The following is a 6,113-nucleotide window of genomic DNA, read 5'->3' as shown; positions in this document are numbered from 1 at the left end:
CTTTAAACAGCAACTATTTTATTATTTTTTAAAAAGCTGTTTCATTTTATATTTTAACAATAAATGAAGTGATCATTAAAAATGTCCACGAATCAAAGTCCAAAGACATTTGCACAAGTAGAAGCTCTCCACTTATTGTGCTCAAATTCATATTTTAGAAATGACTCTGTCCTGATAACATTAAAGGCAATTACATATTTTGACGAAATTACAAGTTTAAATGACTATAAAAAAATTCATCATGAGGTTTATGTCACAGAAATCCTACTTTACAGTCACACTGCAGTCATTGTTAAATTATTTCCTGTTGCATTTATAATAAACATTTGTATTTATTTAGTGTTTGTTTTTCAGGTTGAAAAGAGATAAATAATCTACCAGACTTAAAAAAAATGTACAAGTTTCCATGTTATTTTATTTGTCTAAAAATAAATGTCCAAGGTTCCTTATGTTAAACAAGAAATGATCTAATCTGAAATAACAGGTGGTTTTAATTTACAGACGAAAGGTTTCTAAAGAACCATTTATTGATTTATTTAGCTATTTTAATTACAAGTGTTCTAAACTTTTTTTTAACAGTAATCAGAAATTTTGAGGTAACAAACAGCAACAACAACAAAAAAAACAAAACATTTCCAATGATTTTTCTTCAGAAAATTGCTCTATAAATGAGCAGTCCTGTCACACGTTAATGTTTTGTACAGATCAGTGGTTTCTGCACGAATCAGATTGGTGCAGAAACCACTGATCTCTACAAAATGGATTGGTCCAATCCATTTTGTGTGTGTGTGTGTGTGTGTGTGTGTGTGTGTGTGGGGGGGGGGGGGGGGGGGGGCTGTGATAAACTCATCGCCCCCTTAATATTTTTTTTCTGGCACCGGGTCTGGGCGCACAGGACAGGAGGATCGCTAACACAAATACAACTCCCATCTCTGGATGGAGCTGCACCTTAAACAGAGAGAAAAACAGAATCAGGCATCAGAAAGACAAAAAATACAGTATAATTTGCCAGCATTAAACAACAAGAAAAACAGAGAAATACTAAGGTGATTGCCGGCCACTAGCCCTAAACTTCACTAAAAGACCCAAAATTTAGGTAAAGTTGAGGCCGTGGCCCACTCCAATTACTAATAAATGAATTAAAAGAGTAAAAAGCGTAAAACAAAACTGTACCAGTATGCTAGCCATATGAAAGAGAAAATAAGTGTGTCTTAAGTCTGGACTTGAAAGTCTCCACAGAATCTGACTGTTTTATTGATGCAGGGAGATCATTCCACAGAACAGGGGCACGATAAGAGAAAGCTCTGTGACCCGCAGACTTCTTATTCACCTTAGGGACACAAAGTAGTCCTGCACCCTGAGAACGTAAAGCCCAGGCCGGTACGTAAGGTTTAATTAGGTCAGCTTGGTAGGGAGGTGCCAGTCCATGAATAATTTTATAGGTTAGTAGCAGAACCTTAAAATCTGATCTCACTGGGACAGGAAGCCAGTGACGACATGCCAAAATGGGTGTAATGTGGTCGAACTTTCTGCTTCGTGTCAAAAGTCTGGCTGCAACATCTTAAAGAAGTACTGTATATCTGGAAAAGGACTTGTCCAGAATGTTGATTCACTTTTTCTTCTTTCCTGCAGCAACAAGCACATTCTAACAAAACATTCAGAGCAGTCATTATATGCTCCAGTTTTCTGTCACTCATCCAGGCTGGATGGCAGTGGGACAGCTCACCCCACACTTCCCTATCCTTTGTCAAGTCCTGTAACTCTTCCCAGGGGATCCAGAGGCATTTTCAAGCCAGCTGGGAAATAATCCTTTTGGCATGTCCTGGGTCTTCTCCAGAGGCCCCTTGCACTTGGACATGTCTGGAAGACCTCTCTAGGGAGACAACTGGGGACATCCTCACCAGATTTCCAAACCACTTCAGCTGGTTCCTTTAGATGCAAAGAAGCAGCTGCTCTACTCAGAGTTCTTTCCGGATAGTCGAGCTTGTCCCTCTGTCCAGCAGTGTAAGCTCACATACCGGGCAGAGGAATCTCATATCCAACACTCGTATCCACAACCTTATTCTTTCAGTCATTATCCAGTGTTCATGACCACAGGTGAGGATAGGAGCATAAATTGACTGGTAAATTGATGGCTCGGTACATTGTCCATAAAACATCAGATGCTGGCCCAATCCATAAATCGATTCCTCACTCGTGAAGACCCTGAGTTACTTAAACTCTTCTACCTGGAGCAATAACTCTCCCCTGACCCAGCGGGGACAATCTACACTTTTCCGACAGAGGACCATGGTCTCAGATTTAGAGGTGCTGATCCTCATGTTAGTCACGTCATGCTCCTCAAACCCGCAGAGTGTGCATTAGACATCACTGCCCGATGAAGACAACAGAACCACATCATCCACAAAAAGCAGACATGCAACTCAGATCACCAAACTGGACACCTGCTGGTCCCTTACTGTGCCTGTCCCTGAAAATTACAAACAGGATTGGTGACAAGGGGCTGCCCTGGCAGCATCTAAAACTGACTAGGCACAGGTCCAATGTAATGTCAAGAATGCAGATGTAACTCCAACTTCAGTGTTTATTATTATTTTGTTTATTAAGATTTTTTCAGACTATAATCAGCAACCTAAAGAAAGATAGTTTTTCATCAATTTACATGACAGATTTATGTCATCTTTGAACACGCCAGAAGCACAGCCTCCAGTCATTGCACTACTAGTTATCACATACTCTATTTGCACAGAGAAAACTCCTGTGCCACTGTGCAACTGCTGCAATTATTAATTTCTTTGCTGATGACACCGATGTTTCCACGCTTTCATTCTTTGGAATCTGGATGCTGTTTGACAACACACCCAAATGTAGATTTCAACAAACTGCATGACATATGACTGCTCTTTGATCTGCACGGCTGGAATGGAAAAGATTTGTTAAAACAACTCCAAATCAACTGGCTTTACTTGTTGGGAAACTCCACAATAGAGTCGAGTTTGGCTCATCTGATTTTGTACGTATCCCAAACAGGCTGTGTTCAGGTCAAACAAGGAGAGATTTGCCAACCCCTCCCACCCCGCTAGCTTCAGATACACTGTTTGATAAGGTTTGTGGGTCGATAAGGTGATAGACACCATGATAGAGTGAGACAGGTTACTTTTGCCAAACCACCGGGATCTTTTTGTTGATGTTAAAGAATTGATTCATCAAATTAGACCTTGACTGACCCAGAAAACTTCACTGGCAAAAGCTTTAATAAGCTTGATGACTGTAAACTGAAGGAGATGCGAGAGAGACTACTTGACATTGACCAGTCAGTCTTACATCACGCATAAATAAACACTTCAAGAAAACTCAAACATGTCTTTGGAATGCAGTGAAGCACTGTCACACTGCATGGTGTTTCAGATACATGGGTCAGATGTGGCTGCCAAACAGGCTGGGGGGGGGGGTCTGGTACCACGTAGTCCCTAATGCTTAGTCCCTAACTTAAAAGTTAGCATCAATAACCCCTAACCTACGAACTGAAAAATGAATAACGCAGAACAGATTAGCCACAAAATCATTTAGTTGAAGCTGCCACTAGCTTTTGTTACAGTGCACCCAGAAAGTATTCACGTTACTTAGTTTTTACTTCACTTCATCCACATTTTGTTATGTTTTTTTATGTTTTTTTTTTTTATTTTGTCTTATTCTAAAGTGGATGGATTTTTTTTCTACTAACAATTCTATACACAATACCCCATAATGACAATGTGAAAAGTTTCTTTTGAGATTTTTGCAAATTTATTAAAAATAAAGAAATTGCAAGTACATAAGTATTCACAGCCTTTGCCACGAAGCTCAAAACTGAGCTCAGGTACATCCCGTTTCCACTGATCATACTTGAGATGTTTCTACAGCTTAATTGGAGTTCACATGGGGTAAATTCAGTTGATTGGACATGATCTGGAAAGTCACACACCTGTCTACATATAAGGTCTCATAGTTGACAGTGCGTGTCAGAGAACAAACCAAGCATGAAGTCAAAGGAATTGTCTGTAGACCTCCGAGACAGTCTCGATGCACAAATCTGGGGAAGGGTACAGAAACATTTATGTTGCTTTGAAGGTACCAATGAGCAGAGTAGCCTCCATCATCCGTAAATGGAAGAAGTTTAGATCCACCGGGACTCTTCCGAGAGCTGGCTGCCCGTTTAAACTGAGTGATCAGGGGAGAAGGACTTTAGTGAAGGAGGTGACCAAGAACCCGACTTTCAGAGCTTCAGCATTTCTCACTGGAGAGAGGACAACCTTCCAGAAGGACAACCATCTCTGCAACGGAAGCCACTCCTTTATTTTCTTTTGTTCAGTCAGAAGTAGCAGATTTTTATATTAAAATGTTTGAAATAAATGGCATTGGACTTTTGAACTATCCAGTGTGTGTGTGTGTGTGTGTGTGTGTGTGTGTGTGTGTGTGTGTGTGTGTGTGTGTGTGTTGATTTAACTGCATACAGTGATGTGCCAAAGTCTGAAGCACCATAATGTTAATGTGTAATTGTGGATCTTTCATTGTTTTTTCCTTCATTGTTATGTTTCTGAAAGGTCAAATGAGGGATTCTCAAATGTTAACTTTCAAAACAAATGGAATAAAAAAAAAAAATCCAATTTTGCTGTGAATTTTGTCATGAAAGTTGTATATTCAAGTGACAGCGTGTATGATTTAGTGTTATCTAGCGGTGAAGCTGCAGATTTCCTGTCCCAATGTATTTTTCCTTCGCGTTACATTTTTGCTTCGAGTGTTCATGGAGCTTTTCCTTCTCTTGTGGAAAACAATAGGTACAATTTTCTGCTTCACAAAAATGATTTGCCCTCAAACTTGTTAGTCTGTACTAGCAATCACCACAGTTTTAACTACACTGAACAAAAACATAAATGCCACTCTGAACTCAAAGATCAAAAACATTTTCAATATACATAAAAGCCCTATTTATTGTGGCCTTTTGTTTTGGCCAGCCAAAGGCACACCTGTGCAATAACCATGCTATTTAATCAGCATCTTGATATGCCACATGTGTAAGGTGGGATGGATCATCTCAGCAAAGGAGCACTGCTCACTAACAGATTTAATTGAGAGAAATAGGTATTTTGTGTATATAGAAAATGTTTTAGATCGTTGAGTTCAGCTCATGAAAAATGGGAGCAAAAACAAGTGTTGCGTTCATATTTTTGTTTTTGTTTTTTTAATTCTTGAAACATCAGAAGAGCTTTACAGCTAAAGTCAAAGGCAAAGTAAGTATGTCCCTTTTGGGCTACTCTATCAACATGGCGGTGCAAAATGGCTGCGTCCAGGAGGGGCGTACTCCCATGTAGATACTAACACACTGATTCATCATAACCCTAACCCTAACCCTAACCCTAACCCTACCTAAGTGAAAAGATTGTTATGAATGCCATTTCTGCTAATACTGTAAATATTCCAAAATGCTACAAGTTGGAGAAAAAAAAGAATACTACTAATAATTCATGATGCTATGATGAGAATGCTCAAATGTAACTCAAAATGTTAAAGAATCCTAAAATGATTTCAAGAAACAGTGAGGTAGATTTTATTTATTTCTTTCTTTTTTTTTGGGGGGGGGGGGGGGGGGTACGCTAATGAACAATCACTCTTCAAATGGTCAAAATATTGTAGAAACCAATGTTTGAGTTTTCATGTTCGAAGATTCAAACATAACCTCAGCCTTCTTCTGCTGATGGCTCTACGTATTAAGTGATGAATATAAGGTTACACTGTGTAACACGATTTTGTTCCTGGCAAATAAGTGTCTTTTTCCAACTACATTTATTACAAAACAATAGAAAGAGCCCAATTTTCATGCCAAACTTTGTTTTTTGGGCCGCACAGCAATTTTATTCCCTCAAAATACCTATTTTTGACAATTGTCTGACTTTTTCACAATAAAACTAAAATACGGAACATAACTGCAGCAAGGTTTATTTTAAAAATGAACAGTTTTCCTTGATTTGCGAATGTGCAACGAATCACTTTCCCTTATCAGACCCCAAATGTAGTCCCCTATCATGTTATCATTGTAAGATCCCTGACATCTGTGTTCAAAGTCCATTATGTCT

At 39.0% G+C, this 6,113-nt stretch overlaps 1 long non-coding RNA gene across 1 annotated transcript; it reads right to left on the bottom strand.

Annotated features, from left to right (window-relative positions):
• Window positions 1–293: 293 nt before the first annotated feature.
• On the bottom strand, window positions 294–5,857 carry LOC117519077. Its single transcript, XR_004563165.1, has 3 exons — window positions 5,771–5,857; window positions 3,511–3,517; window positions 294–304 (listed from the first exon to the last, which is right to left on the bottom strand). It is a non-coding gene; the product is annotated as an uncharacterized LOC117519077 (long non-coding RNA).
• Between the last annotated feature and the right edge of the window lie 256 nt (window positions 5,858–6,113).

Source organism: Thalassophryne amazonica, chromosome 1 (assembly GCF_902500255.1).
Source record: "Thalassophryne amazonica chromosome 1, fThaAma1.1, whole genome shotgun sequence".
In the NCBI taxonomy this organism is placed as follows: domain Eukaryota; kingdom Metazoa; phylum Chordata; class Actinopteri; order Batrachoidiformes; family Batrachoididae; genus Thalassophryne; species Thalassophryne amazonica.
This window is presented reverse-complemented; position numbering and strand designations above follow the sequence as displayed.